This window comes from Anomaloglossus baeobatrachus, unplaced genomic scaffold, assembly GCF_048569485.1.
Source record: "Anomaloglossus baeobatrachus isolate aAnoBae1 unplaced genomic scaffold, aAnoBae1.hap1 Scaffold_3399, whole genome shotgun sequence".
NCBI lineage: Eukaryota > Metazoa > Chordata > Amphibia > Anura > Aromobatidae > Anomaloglossus > Anomaloglossus baeobatrachus.
The window spans coordinates 22561-42677 of record NW_027442770.1 but is presented as its reverse complement, the minus strand read 5'-3'; the positions used below and the strand labels follow the sequence as shown (position 1 = coordinate 42677).

The window sequence follows — 20117 nt, the reverse complement described above, 5'->3', positions numbered from 1 at the left end:
TGATAGAGGAGAGAACACTGCACACAATGTATCAGAGAACACCCGATACTCTGCAGCACATAGTGATAGAGGAGAGAACACTGCACACAATGTATCAGAGAACGCCCGATACTCTGCAGCACATAGTGATAGAGGAGAGAACACTGCACACAATGTATCAGAGAACACCCGATACTCTGCAGCACATAGTGATAGAGGAGAGAACACTGCACACAATGTATCAGAGAACGCCCGATACTCTGCAGCACATAGTGATAGAGGAGAGAACACTGCACACAATGTATCAGAGAACACCCGATACTCTGCAGCACATAGTGATAGAGGAGAGAACACTACACACAATGTATCAGAGAACACCCGATACTCTGCAGCACATAGTGATAGAGGAGAGAACACTGCACACAATGTATCAGAGAACACCCGATACTCTGCAGCACATAGTGATAGAGGAGAGAACACTGGACACAATGTATCAGAGAACGCCCGATACTCTGCAGCACATAGTGATAGAGGAGAGAACACTGGACACAATGTATCAGAGAATACCCGATACTCTGCAGCACATAGTGATAGAGGAGAGAACGCCCGATACTCTGCAGCACATAGTGATAAAGGAAAGAACACTGCACACAATGTATCAGAGAACACCCGATACTCTGCAGCACATAGTGATAGAGGAGAGAACACTGCACACAATGTATCAGAGAATACCCGATACTCTGCAGCACATAGTGATAGAGGAGAGGACACTGGACACAATGTATCAGAGAATACCCGATACTCTGCAGCACATAGTGATAGAGGAGAGAACGCCCGATACTCTGCAGCACATAGTGATAGAGGAGAGAACACAGCACACAATGTATCAGAGAATACCCGATACTCTGCAGCACATAGTGATAGAGGAGAGGACACTGCACACAATGTATCAGAGAACACCCGATACTCTGCAGCACATAGTGATAGAGGAGAGAACACAGGACACAATGTATCAGAGAACACCCGATACTCTGCAGCACATAGTGATAGAGGAGAGAACACAGCACACAATGTATCAGAGAATACCCGATACTCTGCAGCACATAGTGATAGAGGAGAGGACACTGCACACAATGTATCAGAGAACACCCGATACTCTGCAGCACATAGTGATAGAGGAGAGAACACAGGACACAATGTATCAGAGAACACCCGATACTCTGCAGCACATAGTGATAGAGGAGAGAACACAGCACACAATGTATCAGAGAACGCCCGATACTCTGCAGCACATAGTGATAGAGGAGAGGACACTGCACACAATGTATCAGAGAACGCCCGATACTCTGCAGCACATAGTGATAGAGGAGAGAACACAGGACACAATGTATCAGAGAACACCCGATACTCTGCAGCACATAGTGATAGAGGAGAGGACACTGCACACAATGTATCAGAGAACGCCCGATACTCTGCAGCACATAGTGATAGAGGAGAGAACACAGCACACAATGTATCAGAGAACGCCCGATACTCTGCAGCACATAGTGATAGAGGAGAGAACACAGCACACAATGTATCAGAGAACACCAGATACTCTGCAGCACATAGTGATAGAGGAGAGAACACTGCACACAATGTATCAGAGAACGCCCGATACTCTGCAGCACATAGTGATAAAGGAGAGAACGCCCGATACTCTGCAGCACATAGTGATAGAGGAGAGAACACAGCACACAATGTATCAGAGAACACCCGATACTCTGCAGCACATAGTGATAGAGGAGAGGACACTGCACACAATGTATCAGAGAACGCCCGATACTCTGCAGCACATAGTGATAGAGGAGAGAACACTGCACACAATGTATCAGAGAACACCCGATACTCTGCAGCACATAGTGATAGAGGAGAGAACACTGCACACAATGTATCAGAGAACACCCGATACTCTGCAGCACATAGTGATAGAGGAGAGGACACTGCACACAATGTATCAGAGAACACCCGATACTCTGCAGCACATAGTGATAGAGGAGAGAACACAGCACACAATGTATCAGAGAACACCCGATACTCTGCAGCACATAGTGATAGAGGAGAGAACACTGCACACAATGTATCAGAGAACACCCGATACTCTGCAGCACATAGTGATAGAGGAGAGGACACTGCACACAATGTATCAGAGAACGCCCGATACTCTGCAGCACATAGTGATAGAGGAGAGAACACTGCACACAATGTATCAGAGAACACCCGATACTCTGCAGCACATAGTGATAGAGGAGAGGACACTGCACACAATGTATCAGAGAACACCCGATACTCTGCAGCACATAGTGATAGAGGAGAGAACACAGGACACAATGTATCAGAGAACACCCGATACTCTGCAGCACATAGTGATAGAGGAGAGAACACAGGACACAATGTATCAGAGAACACCCGATACTCTGCAGCACATAGTGATAGAGGAGAGGACACTGCACACAATGTATCAGAGAACGCCCGATACTCTGCAGCACATAGTGATAGAGGAGAGAACACTGCACACAATGTATCAGAGAACACCCGATACTCTGCAGCACATAGTGATAGAGGAGAGAACACAGGACACAATGTATCAGAGAACACCCGATACTCTGCAGCACATAGTGATAGAGGAGAGAACACTGCACACAATGTATCAGAGAACGCCCGATACTCTGCAGCACATAGTGATAGAGGAGAGAACACAGGACACAATGTATCAGAGAACACCCGATACTCTGCAGCACATAGTGATAAAGGAAAGAACACTGGACACAATGTATCAGAGAACACCCGATACTCTGCAGAACATAGTGATAAAGGAAAGAACACTGGACACAATGTATCAGAGAACACCCGATACTCTGCAGCACATAGTGATAGAGGAGAGAACACTGCACACAATGTATCAGAGAACGCCCGATACTCTGCAGCACATAGTGATAGAGGAGAGAACACAGCACACAATGTATCAGAGAACACCCGATACTCTGCAGCACATAGTGATAGAGGAGAGAACACTGCACACAATGTATCAGAGAACGCCCGATACTCTGCAGCACATAGTGATAGAGGAGGGAACACTGCACACAATGTATCAGACAACACCCGATACTCTGCAGCACATAGTGATAGAGGAGAGAACACTGCACACAATGTATCAGAGAACACCCGATACTCTGCAGCACATAGTGATAGAGGAGAGAACACTGCACACAATGTATCAGAGAACAGCCGATACTCTGCAGCACATAGTGATAGAGGAGAGAACACTGGACACAATGTATCAGACAACACCCGATACTCTGCAGCACATAGTGATAGAGGAGAGAACACTGCACACAATGTATCAGAGAACACCCGATACTCTGCAGCACATAGTGATAGAGGAGAGAACACTGGACACAATGTATCAGAGAACGCCCGATACTCTGCAGAACATAGTGATAGAGGAGAGAACACTGCACACAATGTATCAGACAACACCCGATACTCTGCAGCACATAGTGATAAAGGAAAGAACACTGCACACAATGTATCAGAGAACGCCCGATACTCTGCAGCACATAGTGATAGAGGAGAGAACACAGCACACAATGTATCAGAGAACGCCCGATACTCTGCAGCACATAGTGATAGAGGAGAGAACACTGCACACAATGTATCAGAGAACGCCCGATACTCTGCAGCACATAGTGATAGAGGAGAGAACACAGCACACAATGTATCAGAGAACACCCGATACTCTGCAGCACATAGTGATAGAGGAGAGAACACTGCACACAATGTATCAGAGAACGCCCGATACTCTGCAGCACATAGTGATAGAGGAGAGAACACTGCACACAATGTATCAGAGAACGCCCGATACTCTGCAGCACATAGTGATAGAGGAGAGAACACTGCACACAATGTATCAGAGAACGCCCGATACTCTGCAGCACATAGTGATAGAGGAGAGAACACTGCACACAATGTATCAGAGAACACCCGATACTCTGCAGCACATAGTGATAGAGGAGAGAACACTGCACACAATGTATCAGAGAACGCCCGATACTCTGCAGCACATATTGATAGAGGAGAGAACACTGCACACAATGTATCAGAGAACACCCGATACTCTGCAGAACATAGTGATAGAGGAGAGAACACAGGACACAATGTATCAGAGAACGCCCGATACTCTGCAGCACATAGTGATAGAGGAGAGAACACTGCACACAATGTATCAGAGAACACCCGATACTCTGCAGCACTTAGTGATAGAGGAGAGAACACTGCACACAATGTATCAGAGAACGCCCGATACTCTGCAGCACATAGTGATAGAGGAGAGAACACAGGACACAATGTATCAGAGAACGCCCGATACTCTGCAGCACATAGTGATAGAGGAGAGAACACTGCACACAATGTATCAGAGAACACCCGATACTCTGCAGCACATAGTGATAGAGGAGAGAACACTGCACACAATGTATCAGAGAACGCCCGATACTCTGCAGCACATAGTGATAGAGGAGAGGACACTGCACACAATGTATCAGAGAACGCCCGATACTCTGCAGAACATAGTGATAGAGGAGAGAACACTGCACACAATGTATCAGAGAACACCCGATACTCTGCAGCACATAGTGATAGAGGAGAGAACACTGCACACAATGTATCACAGAACGCCCGATACTCTGCAGCACATAGTGATAGAGGAGAGAACACTGCACACAATGTATCAGAGGACGCCCGATACTCTGCAGCACATAGTGATAGAGGAGAGAACACTGCACACAATGTATCAGAGAACACCCGATACTCTGCAGCACATAGTGATAGAGGAGAGAACACTGCACACAATGTATCAGAGAACGCCCGATACTCTGCAGCACATAGTGATAGAGGAGAGAACACTGCACACAATGTATCAGAGAACACCCGATACTCTGCAGCACATAGTGATAGAGGAGAGAACACTGCACACAATGTATCAGAGAACACCCGATACTCTGCAGCACATAGTGATAGAGGAGAGGACACTGCACACAATGTATCAGAGAACACCCGATACTCTGCAGCACATAGTGATAGAGGAGAGAACACAGCACACAATGTATCAGAGAACACCCGATACTCTGCAGCACATAGTGATAGAGGAGAGGACACTGCACACAATGTATCAGAGAACACCCGATACTCTGCAGCACATAGTGATAGAGGAGAGAACACAGCACACAATGTATCAGAGAACGCCCGATACTCTGCAGCACATAGTGATAGAGGAGAGAACACTGCACACAATGTATCAGAGGACGCCCGATACTCTGCAGCACATAGTGATAGAGGAGAGAACACTGCACACAATGTATCAGAGAACACCCGATACTCTGCAGCACATAGTGATAGAGGAGGGAACACTGCACACAATGTATCAGAGAACACCCGATACTCTGCAGCACATAGTGATAGAGGAGAGAACACTGCACACAATGTATCAGAGAACACCCGATACTCTGCAGCACATAGTGATAGAGGAGAGAACACAGCACACAATGTATCAGAGAACACCCGATACTCTGCAGCACATAGTGATAGAGGAGAGAACACTGCACACAATGTATCAGAGAACACCCGATACTCTGCAGCAGATAGTGATAGAGGAGAGAACACAGCACACAATGTATCAGAGAACACCCGATACTCTGCAGCACATAGTGATAGAGGAGAGGATACTGCACACAATGTATCAGAGAACACCCGATACTCTGCAGCACATAGTGATAGAGGAGAGAACACTGCACACAATGTATCAGAGAACACCCGATACTCTGCAGTACATAGTGATAGAGGAGAGAACACTGCACACAATGTATCAGAGAACACCCGATACTCTGCAGCACATAGTGATAGAGGAGAGAACACAGGACACAATGTATCAGAGAACACCCGATACTCTGCAGCACATAGTGATAGAGGAGAGAACACAGCACACAATGTATCAGAGAACACCCGATACTCTGCAGCACATAGTGATAGAGGAGAGGACACTGCACACAATGTATCAGAGAACGCCCGATACTCTGCAGCACATAGTGATAGAGGAGAGAACACTGCACACAATGTATCAGAGAACACCCGATACTCTGCAGCAGATAGTGATAGAGGAGAGAACACTGCACACAATGTATCAGAGAACGCCCGATACTCTGCAGCACATAGTGATAGAGGAGAGAACACTGCACACAATGTATCAGAGGACGCCCGATACTCTGCAGCACATAGTGATAGAGGAGAGAACACTGCACACAATGTATCAGAGAACACCCGATACTCTGCAGCACATAGTGATAGAGGAGAGAACACTGCACACAATGTATCAGAGAACACCCGATACTCTGCAGCACATAGTGATAGAGGAGAGGATACTGCACACAATGTATCAGAGAACACCCGATACTCTGCAGCACATAGTGATAGAGGAGAGAACACTGCACACAATGTATCAGAGAACACCCGATACTCTGCAGCACATAGTGATAGAGGAGAGAACACAGCACACAATGTATCAGAGAACACCCGATACTCTGCAGCACATAGTGATAGAGGAGAGAACACAGGACACAATGTATCAGAGAACGCCCGATACTCTGCAGCACATAGTGATAGAGGAGAGAACACTGCACACAATGTATCAGAGAACGCCAGATACTCTGCAGCACATAGTGATAGAGGAGAGAACACTGCACACAATGTATCAGAGAACACCCGATACTCTGCAGCACATAGTGATAGAGGAGAGAACACTGCACACAATGTATCAGAGGACGCCCGATACTCTGCAGCACATAGTGATAGAGGAGAGAACACTGCACACAATGTATCAGAGAACACCCGATACTCTGCAGCACATAGTGATAGAGGAGAGAACACTGCACACAATGTATCAGAGAACACCCGATACTCTGCAGCACATAGTGATAGAGGAGAGGATACTGCACACAATGTATCAGAGAACACCCGATACTCTGCAGCACATAGTGATAGAGGAGAGAACACTGCACACAATGTATCAGAGAACACCCGATACTCTGCAGCACATAGTGATAGAGGAGAGAACACAGCACACAATGTATCAGAGAACACCCGATACTCTGCAGCACATAGTGATAGAGGAGAGAACACAGGACACAATGTATCAGAGAACGCCCGATACTCTGCAGAACATAGTGATAGAGGAGAGAACACTGCACACAATGTATCAGAGAACACCCGATACTCTGCAGCACATAGTGATAGAGGAGAGAACACTGCACACAATGTATCAGAGGACGCCCGATACTCTGCAGCACATAGTGATAGAGGAGAGAACACTGCACACAATGTATCAGAGAACGCCCGATACTCTGCAGCACATAGTGATAGAGGAGAGAACACTGCACACAATGTATCAGAGAACGCCCGATACTCTGCAGCACATAGTGATAGAGGAGAGAACACTGCACACAATGTATCAGAGAACACCCGATACTCTGCAGCACATAGTGATAGAGGAGGGAACACTGCACACAATGTATCAGAGAACACCCGATACTCTGCAGCACATAGTGATAGAGGAGAGAACACTGCACACAATGTATCAGAGAACACCTGATACTCTGCAGCACATAGTGATAGAGGAGAGAACACTGCACACAATGTATCAGAGAATACCCGATACTCTGCAGCACATAGTGATAGAGGAGAGAACACTGCACACAATGTATCAGAGAACACCTGATACTCTGCAGCACATAGTGATAGAGGAGAGAACACAGCACACAATGTATCAGAGAACGCCCGATACTCTGCAGCACATAGTGATAGAGGAGAGGACACTGCACACAATGTATCAGAGAATACCCGATACTCTGCAGCACATAGTGATAGAGGAGAGAACACAGCACACAATGTATCAGAGAACGCCCGATACTCTGCAGCACATAGTGATAGAGGAGAGAACACAGCACACAATGTATCAGAGAACGCCCGATACTCTGCAGCACATAGTGATAGAGGAGAGAACACTGCACACAATGTATCAGAGAACACCCGATACTCTGCAGCACATAGTGATAGAGGAGAGAACACTGCACACAATGTATCAGAGGACGCCCGATACTCTGCAGCACATAGTGATAGAGGAGAGAACACTGCACACAATGTATCCGACAACACCCGATACTCTGCAGCACATAGTGATAGAGGAGAGAACACTGCACACAATGTATCAGAGGACGCCCGATACTCTGCAGCACATAGTGATAGAGGAGAGAACACTGCACACAATGTATCCGACAACACCCGATACTCTGCAGCACATAGTGATAGAGGAGAGAACACTGCACACAATGTATCAGAGAACGCCCGATACTCTGCAGCACATAGTGATAGAGGAGAGAACACTGCACACAATGTATCAGAGAACGCCCGATACTCTGCAGCACATAGTGATAGAGGAGAGAACACTGCACACAATGTATCAGAGAACACCCGATACTCTGCAGCACATAGTGATAGAGGAGGGAACACTGCACACAATGTATCAGAGAACGCCCGATACTCTGCAGCACATAGTGATAGAGGAGAGAACACTGCACACAATGTATCAGAGAACACCCGATACTCTGCAGCACATAGTGATAGAGGAGAGAACACTGCACACAATGTATCAGAGAACACCCGATACTCTGCAGCACATAGTGATAGAGGAGAGAACACTGCACACAATGTATCAGAGAACACCCGATACTCTGCAGCACATAGTGATAGAGGAGAGAACACTGCACACAATGTATCAGAGAACGCCCGATACGCTGCAGCACATAGTGATAGAGGAGAGAACACTGCACACAATGTATCAGAGGACACCCGATACTCTGCAGCACATAGTGATAGAGGAGAGAACACTGCACACAATGTATCAGAGAACGCCCGATACTCTGCAGCACATAGTGATAGAGGAGAGAACACTGCACACAATGTATCAGAGGACACCCGATACTCTGCAGCACATAGTGATAGAGGAGAGAACACTGCACACAATGTATCAGAGAACGCCCGATACTCTGCAGCACAAAGTGATAGAGGAGAGAACACTGCACACAATGTATCAGAGAACGCCCGATACTCTGCAGCACATAGTGATAGAGGAGAGAACACTGCACACAATGTATCAGAGAACGCCCGATACTCTGCAGCACATAGTGATAGAGGAGAGAACACTGCACACAATGTATCAGAGAACACCCGATACTCTGCAGCACATAGTGATAGAGGAGAGAACACTGCACACAATGTATCAGAGAACGCCCGATACTCTGCAGCACATAGTGATAGAGGAGAGAACACTGCACACAATGTATCAGAGAACACCCGATACTCTGCAGCACATAGTGATAGAGGAGAGAACACTGCACACAATGTATCAGAGAACACCCGATACTCTGCAGCACATAGTGATAGAGGAGAGAACACAGCACACAATGTATCAGAGAACACCCGATACTCTGCAGCACATAGTGATAGAGGAGAGAACGCCCGATACTCTGCAGCACATAGTGATAGAGGAGAGAACACTGCACACAATGTATCAGAGAACGCCCGATACTCTGCAGCACATAGTGATAGAGGAGAGAACACAGCACACAATGTATCAGAGAACACCCGATACTCTGCAGCACATAGTGATAGAGGAGAGAACGCCCGATACTCTGCAGCACATAGTGATAGAGGAGAGAACACAGCACACAATGTATCAGAGAACGCCCGATACTCTGCAGCACATAGTGATAGAGGAGAGAACACAGCACACAATGTATCAGAGAACACCCGATACTCTGCAGCACATAGTGATAGAGGAGAGAACACTGCACACAATGTATCAGAGGACGCCCGATACTCTGCAGCACATAGTGATAGAGGAGAGAACACTGCACACAATGTATCAGACAACACCCGATACTCTGCAGCACATAGTGATAGAGGAGAGAACACTGCACACAATGTATCAGAGAACGCCCGATACTCTGCAGCACATAGTGATAGAGGAGAGAACACTGCACACAATGTATCAGAGAACACCCGATACTCTGCAGCACATAGTGATAGAGGAGAGAACACTGCACACAATGTATCAGAGAATACCCGATACTCTGCAGCACATAGTGATAGAGGAGGGAACACTGCACACAATGTATCAGAGAACACCCGATACTCTGCAGCACATAGTGATAGAGGAGGGAACACTGCACACAATGTATCAGAGAACACCCGATACTCTGCAGCACATAGTGATAGAGGAGAGAACACTGCACACAATGTATCAGACAACACCCGATACTCTGCAGCACATAGTGATAGAGGAGGGAACACTGCACACAATGTATCAGAGAACGCCCGATACTCTGCAGCACATAGTGATAGAGGAGAGAACACTGCACACAATGTATCAGAGAACACCCGATACTCTGCAGCACATAGTGATAGAGGAGGGAACACTGCACACAATGTATCAGAGAACACCCGATACTCTGCAGCACATAGTGATAGAGGAGAGAACACTGCACACAATGTATCAGAGAACGCCCGATACTCTGCAGCACATAGTGATAGAGGAGAGAACACTGCACACAATGTATCAGAGAACACCCGATACTCTGCAGCACATAGTGATAGAGGAGAGAACACTGCACACAATGTATCAGAGAACACCCGATACTCTGCAGCACATAGTGATAGAGGAGAGAACACTGCACACAATGTATCAGAGAACACCCGATACTCTGCAGCACATAGTGATAGAGGAGAGAACACTGCACACAATGTATCAGAGAACGCCCGATACTCTGCAGCACATAGTGATAGAGGAGAGAACACTGCACACAATGTATCAGAGAACACCCGATACTCTGCAGCACAAAGTGATAGAGGAGGGAACACTGCACACAATGTATCAGAGAACGCCCGATACTCTGCAGCACATAGTGATAGAGGAGAGAACACTGCACACAATGTATCAGAGAACACCCGATACTCTGCAGCACATAGTGATAGAGGAGGGAACACTGCACACAATGTATCAGAGAACGCCCGATACTCTGCAGCACATAGTGATAGAGGAGAGAACACTGCACACAATGTATCAGAGAACGCCCGATACTCTGCAGCACATAGTGATAGAGGAGGGAACACTGCACACAATGTATCAGAGAACGCCCGATACTCTGCAGCACATAGTGATAGAGGAGAGAACACTGCACACAATGTATCAGAGAACACCCGATACTCTGCAGCACAAAGTGATAGAGGAGGGAACACTGCACACAATGTATCAGAGAACACCCGATACTCTGCAGCACATAGTGATAGAGGAGAGAACACTGCACACAATGTATCAGAGAACGCCCGATACTCTGCAGCACATAGTGATAGAGGAGGGAACACTGCACACAATGTATCAGAGAACGCCCGATACTCTGCAGCACATAGTGATAGAGGAGAGAACACTGCACACAATGTATCAGAGAACACCCGATACTCTGCAGCACATAGTGATAAAGGAGAGAACGCCCGATACTCTGCAGCACATAGTGATAGAGGAGAGAACACTGCACACAATGTATCAGAGAACACCCGATACTCTGCAGCACATAGTGATAGAGGAGAGAACACTGCACACAATGTATCAGACAACACCCGATACTCTGCAGCACATAGTGATAGAGGAGAGAACACAGCACACAATGTATCAGAGAACGCCCGATACTCTGCAGCACATAGTGATAGAGGAGGGAACACTGCACACAATGTATCAGAGAACACCCGATACTCTGCAGCACATAGTGATAGAGGAGAGAACACTGCACACAATGTATCAGAGAACGCCCGATACTCTGCAGCACATAGTGATAGAGGAGAGAACACTGGACACAATGTATCAGAGGACGCCCGATACTCTGCAGCACATAGTGATAGAGGAGAGAACACAGCACACAATGTATCAGAGAACACCCGATACTCTGCAGCACATAGTGATAGAGGAGAGAACACTGCACACAATGTATCAGACAACACCCGATACTCTGCAGCACATAGTGATAGAGGAGAGAACACCCGATACTCTGCAGCACATAGTGATAGAGAAGAGAACACTGCACACAATGTATCAGAGAACGCCCGATACTCTGCAGCACATAGTGATAGAGGAGAGAACACTGCACACAATGTATCAGAGAACACCCGATACTCTGCAGCACATAGTGATAGAGGAGAGAACACTGCACACAATGTATCAGAGAATACCCGATACTCTGCAGCACATAGTGATAGAGGAGAGAACACCCGATACTCTGCAGCACATAGTGATAGAGGAGAGAACACTGCACACAATGTATCAGAGAACGCCCGATACTCTGCAGCACATAGTGATAGAGGAGAGAACACTGCACACAATGTATCAGAGAACGCCCGATACTCTGCAGCACATAGTGATAGAGGAGAGAACACTGCACACAATGTATCAGAGAACGCCCGATACTCTGCAGCACATAGTGATAGAGGAGAGAACACTGCACACAATGTATCAGAGAACACCCGATACTCTGCAGCACATAGTGATAGAGGAGAGAACACTGCACACAATGTATCAGAGAACACCCGATACTCTGCAGCACATAGTGATAGAGGAGAGAACACTGCACACAATGTATCAGACAACACCCGATACTCTGCAGCACATAGTGATAGAGGAGAGAACACTGCACACAATGTATCAGAGAACACCCGATACTCTGCAGCACATAGTGATAGAGGAGAGAACACTGCACACAATGTATCAGAGAACGCCCGATACTCTGCAGCACATAGTGATAGAGGAGAGAACACTGCACACAATGTATCAGAGAACGCCCGATACTCTGCAGCACATAGTGATAGAGGAGAGGACACTGCACACAATGTATCAGACAACACCCGATACTCTGCAGCACATAGTGATAGAGGAGAGAACACTGCACACAATGTATCAGACAACACCCGATACTCTGCAGCACATAGTGATAGAGGAGAGGACACTGCACACAATGTATCAGAGAACACCCGATACTCTGCAGCACATAGTGATAGAGGAGAGAACACTGCACACAATGTATCAGAGAACAGCCGATACTCTGCAGCACATAGTGATAGAGGAGAGAACACTGCACACAATGTATCAGAGAACACCCGATACTCTGCAGAACATAGTGATAGAGGAGAGAACACTGCACACAATGTATCAGAGAACACCCGATACTCTGCAGCACATAGTGATAGAGGAGAGAACACTGCACACAATGTATCAGAGAACACCCGATACTCTGCAGCACATAGTGATAGAGGAGAGGACACTGCACACAATGTATCAGAGAACGCCCGATACTCTGCAGCACATAGTGATAGAGGAGAGGACACTGCACACAATGTATCAGAGAACACCCGATACTCTGCAGCACATAGTGATAGAGGAGAGAACACAGCACACAATGTATCAGAGAACAGCCGATACTCTGCAGCACATAGTGATAGAGGAGGGAACACTGCACACAATGTATCAGAGAACGCCCGATACTCTGCAGCACATAGTGATAGAGGAGAGAACACAGCACACAATGTATCAGAGAACACCCGATACTCTGCAGCACATAGTGATAGAGGAGAGAACACTGCACACAATGTATCAGAGAACACCCGATACTCTGCAGCACAAAGTGATAGAGGAGGGAACACAGGACACAATGTATCAGAGAACGCCCGATACTCTGCAGCACATAGTGATAGAGGAGAGAACACTGCACACAATGTATCAGAGAACGCCCGATACTCTGCAGCACATAGTGATAGAGGAGGGAACACTGCACACAATGTATCAGAGAACGCCCGATACTCTGCAGCACATAGTGATAGAGGAGAGAACACTGCACACAATGTATCAGAGAACACCCGATACTCTGCAGCACATAGTGATAAAGGAGAGAACGCCCGATACTCTGCAGCACATAGTGATAGAGGAGAGAACACTGCACACAATGTATCAGAGAACACCCGATACTCTGCAGCACATAGTGATAGAGGAGAGAACACTGCACACAATGTATCAGACAACACCCGATACTCTGCAGCACATAGTGATAGAGGAGAGAACACAGCACACAATGTATCAGAGAACGCCCGATACTCTGCAGCACATAGTGATAGAGGAGGGAACACTGCACACAATGTATCAGAGAACACCCGATACTCTGCAGCACATAGTGATAGAGGAGGGAACACTGCACACAATGTATCAGAGAACACCCGATACTCTGCAGCACATAGTGATAGAGGAGAGAACACTGCACACAATGTATCAGAGAACGCCCGATACTCTGCAGCACATAGTGATAGAGGAGAGAACACTGGACACAATGTATCAGAGGACGCCCGATACTCTGCAGCACATAGTGATAGAGGAGAGAACACTGCACACAATGTATCAGAGAACACCCGATACTCTGCAGCACATAGTGATAGAGGAGAGAACACTGCACACAATGTATCAGAGAACACCCGATACTCTGCAGCACATAGTGATAGAGGAGAGAACACTGCACACAATGTATCAGACAACACCCGATACTCTGCAGCACATAGTGATAGAGGAGAGAACACTGCACACAATGTATCAGAGAACACCCGATACTCTGCAGCACATAGTGATAGAGGAGAGAACACTGCACACAATGTATCAGAGAACACCCGATACTCTGCAGCACATAGTGATAGAGGAGAGAACACTGCACACAATGTATCAGAGAATACCCGATACTCTGCAGCACATAGTGATAGAGGAGAGAACACCCGATACTCTGCAGCACATAGTGATAGAGGAGAGAACACTGCACACAATGTATCAGAGAACGCCCGATACTCTGCAGCACATAGTGATAGAGGAGAGAACACTGCACACAATGTATCAGAGAACACCCGATACTCTGCAGCACATAGTGATAGAGGAGAGAACACTGCACACAATGTATCAGAGAACACCCGATACTCTGCAGCACATAGTGATAGAGGAGAGAACACTGCACACAATGTATCAGAGAACACCCGATACTCTGCAGCACATAGTGATAGAGGAGAGAACACTGCACACAATGTATCAGAGAACGCCCGATACTCTGCAGCACATAGTGATAGAGGAGAGAACACTGCACACAATGTATCAGAGAACGCCCGATACTCTGCAGCACATAGTGATAGAGGAGAGAACACTGCACACAATGTATCAGAGAACACCCGATACTCTGCAGCACATAGTGATAGAGGAGAGAACACTGCACACAATGTATCAGAGAACACCCGATACTCTGCAGCACATAGTGATAGAGGAGAGAACACTGCACACAATGTATCAGAGAACACCCGATACTCTGCAGCACATTGTGATAGAGGAGAGAACACTGCACACAATGTATCAGAGAACGCCCGATACTCTGCAGCACATAGTGATAGAGGAGAGAACACTGCACACAATGTATCAGAGAACGCCCGATACTCTGCAGCACATAGTGATAGAGGAGAGGACACTGCACACAATGTATCAGACAACACCCGATACTCTGCAGCACATAGTGATAGAGGAGAGAACACTGCACACAATGTATCAGACAACACCCGATACTCTGCAGCACATAGTGATAGAGGAGAGGACACTGCACACAATGTATCAGAGAACACCCGATACTCTGCAGCACATAGTGATAGAGGAGAGAACACTGCACACAATGTATCAGAGAACAGCCGATACTCTGCAGCACATAGTGATAGAGGAGAGAACACTGCACACAATGTATCAGAGAACGCCCGATACTCTGCAGCACATAGTGATAGAGGAGAGAACACTGCACACAATGTATCAGAGAACACCCGATACTCTGCAGCACATAGTGATAGAGGAGAGAACACTGCACACAATGTATCAGAGAACGCCCGATACTCTGCAGCACATAGTGATAGAGGAGAGAACACAGCACACAATGTATCAGAGAACGCCCGATACTCTGCAGCACATAGTGATACAGGAGAGAACACAGCACACAATGTATCAGAGAACGCCCGATACTCTGCAGCACATAGTGATAGAGGAGAGAACACTGCACACAATGTATCAGAGAACACCCGATACTCTGCAGAACATAGTGATAGAGGAGAGAACACTGCACACAATGTATCAGAGAACACCCGATACTCTGCAGCACATAGTGATAGAGGAGAGAACACTGCACACAATGTATCAGAGAACACCCGATACTCTGCAGCACATAGTGATAGAGAAGAGAACACTGCACACAATGTATCAGAGAACACCCGATACTCTGCAGCACATAGTGATAGAGGAGAGAACACTGCACACAATGTATCAGAGAACACCCGATACTCTGCAGCACATAGTGATAGAGGAGAGAACACTGCACACAATGTATCAGAGAACACCCGATACTCTGCAGCACATAGTGATAGAGGAGAGGACACTGCACACAATGTATCAGAGAACGCCCGATACTCTGCAGCACATAGTGATAGAGGAGAGGACACTGCACACAATGTATCAGAGAACACCCGATACTCTGCAGCACATAGTGATAGAGGAGAGAACACAGCACACAATGTATCAGAGAACAGCCGATACTCTGCAGCACATAGTGACAGAGGAGAGAACACTGCACACAATGTATCAGAGAACGCCCGATACTCTGCAGCACATAGTGATAGAGGAGAGGACACTGCACACAATGTATCAGAGAACACCCGATACTCTGCAGCACATAGTGATAGAGGAGAGAACACAGCACACAATGTATCAGAGAACAGCCGATACTCTGCAGCACATAGTGATAGAGGAGGGAACACTGCACACAATGTATCAGAGAACGCCCGATACTCTGCAGCACATAGTGATAGAGGAGAGAACACAGCACACAATGTATCAGAGGACACCCGATACTCTGCAGCACATAGTGATAGAGGAGAGAACACAGGACACAATGTATCAGAGAACACCCGATACTCTGCAGCACATAGTGATAGAGGAGAGAACACTGCACACAATGTATCAGAGAACACCCGATACTCTGCAGCACATAGTGATAGAGGAGAGAACACTGCACACAATGTATCAGAGAACACCCGATACTCTGCAGCACATAGTGATAGAGGAGAGAACACTGCACACAATGTATCAGACAACACCCGATACTCTGCAGCACATAGTGATAGAGGAGAGAACACTGCACACAATGTATCAGAGAACGCCCGATACTCTGCAGCACATAGTGATAGAGGAGAGAACACAGGACACAATGTATCAGAGAACACCCGATACTCTGCAGCACATAGTGATAGAGGAGAGAACACAGGACACAATGTATCAGAGAACGCCCGATACTCTGCAGCACATAGTGATAGAGGAGAGAACACAGGACACAATGTATCAGAGAACGCCCGATACTCTGCAGCACATAGTGATAGAGGAGAGAACACTGCACACAATGTATCAGAGAACGCCCGATACTCTGCAGCACATAGTGATAGAGGAGAGAACACTGCACACAATGTATCAGAGAACGCCCGATACTCTGCAGCACATAGTGATAGAGGAGAGAACACTGCACACAATGTATCAGAGAACGCCCGATACTCTGCAGCACATAGTGATAGAGGAGAGAACACTGCACACAATATATCAGAGAACGCCCGATACTCTGCAGCACATAGTGATAGAGGAGAGAACACTGCACACAATGTATCAGAGAACGCCCGATACTCTGCAGCACATAGTGATAGAGGAGAGAACACTGCACACAATATATCAGAGAACGCCCGATACTCTGCAGCACATAGTGATAGAGGAGGGAACACTGCACACAATGTATCAGAGAACACCCGATACTCTGCAGCACATAGTGATAGAGGAGAGGACACTGCACACAATGTATCAGAGAACACCCGATACTCTGCAGCACATAGTGATAGAGGAGAGAACACTGCACACAATGTATCAGAGAACACCCGATACTCTGCAGCACATAGTGATAGAGGAGGGAACACTGCACACAATGTATCAGAGAACACCCGATACTCTGCAGCACATAGTGATAGAGGAGAGAACACTGCACACAATGTATCAGAGAACACCCGATACTCTGCAGCACTTAGTGATAGAGGAGAGAACGCCCGATACTCTGCAGCACATAGTGATAGAGGAGAGAACACTGCACACAATGTATCAGAGAACGCCCGATACTCTGCAGCACATAGTGATAGAGGAGAGAACACTGCACACAATGTATCCGACAAATAGTGCAGACACTGAAGATTGCAGAGCACGTGGCGAATGGAAGAAAAAGTGGAAAAAAACAGATCATGTGACCTAACGGGCGAGCGCCGATAATCATCCACTGATTGCCGAGAACATCAACAACCTTTGTAACATACCTGTGAGATACCGCAACGTCAGCAGCCTGTTATCTGTGCCCCGGGGACATTGCTGCACCTTTATGTCTATAGCACCAACCTATACCCAAGAGCTGTACATCCAGAGAAACCACCAATCCATGACCATACTGAACACCTTGCTGACCCCAAGAGCTTACACTCTACAGGGGAGAGAAGACCCCACTGACCATAAGAGCTTACACTCTACATGAGAGAGAGGACCCCACTGACCATAAGAGCTTACACTCTACAGGAGAGAGAGGACCCCGCTGACCATAAGACCTTACACTCTACAGGAGAGAGAGGACCCCACTGACCATAAGAGCTTACACTCTACATGAGAGAGAGGACCCCACTGACCATAAGAGCTTACACTCTACAGGAGAGAGAGGACCCCGCTGACCATAAGAGCTTACACTCTACAGGAGAGAGAGGACCCCGCTGACCATAAGACCTTACACTCTACAGGAGAGAGAGGACCCCGCTGACCATAAGAGCTTACACTCTACAGGAGAGAGAGGACCCCGCTGACCATAAGAGCTTACACTCTACAGGAAAGAGAGGACCCCACTGACCATAAGAGCTTACATTCTGCAGGAGAGAGAGGACCCCGCTGACCATAAGAGCTTACACTCTACAGGAGAGAGAGGACCCCGCTGACCATAAGAGCTTACATTCTACAGGAGAGAGAGGACCTCACTGACCATAAGAGCTTACACTCTACAGGAGAGAGAGGACCTCACTGACCATAAAAGCTTACACTCTACAGGAGAGAGAGGACCTCACTGACCATAAGAGCTCACACTCTACAGGAGAGAGAGGACCCCACTGACCATAAGAGCTCACACTCTACAGGAGAGAGAGGACCCCACTGATCATAAGAGCTTACACTCTACAGGAAAGAGAGGACCCCACTGACCATAAGAGCTTACATTCTACAGGAGAGAGAGGACCCCACTGACCATAAGAGCTCACACTCTACAGGAGAGAGAGAGGACCCCACTGATCATAAGAGCTTACACTCTACAGGAAAGAGAGGACCCCACTGACCATAAGAGCTTACATTCTACAGGAGAGAGAGGACCCCACTGACCATAAGAGCTTACATTCTACAGGAGAGAGAGGACCCCACTGACCATAAGAGCTTACACTCTACAGGAGAGAGAGAGGACCCCACTGACCATAAGAGCTTACACTCTACAGGAGAGAGAGAGGACCCCACTGACCATAAGAGCTTACACTCTACAGGAGAGAGAGAGGACCCCACTGACCAGAAGAGCTTACACTCTACAGGAGAGAAAGAGGACCCCACTGACCATAAGAGCTTACACTCTACAGGAGAGAGGACCCCACTGACCATAAGAGCTTACACTCTACAGGAGAGAGAAGACCCCACTGACCATAAGAGCTGACACTCTACAGGAGAGAGAGAGGACCCCACTGACCATAAGAGCTTACACTCTACAGGAGAGAGAGAGGACCCCACTGACCATAAGAGCTTACACTCTACAGGAGAGAGAGAGGACCCCACTGACCATAAGAGCTTACACTCTACA

The 20117-nt window shown here is 47.1% G+C and overlaps 1 protein-coding gene across 1 annotated transcript in view; it reads right to left on the bottom strand.

Annotated features, from left to right (window-relative positions):
- LOC142271880 (fatty acyl-CoA hydrolase precursor, medium chain-like) overlaps window positions 1-20117 on the bottom strand; it is a 40065-nt gene that overhangs the window by 19622 nt on the left and 326 nt on the right. The window lies entirely within an intron of this gene.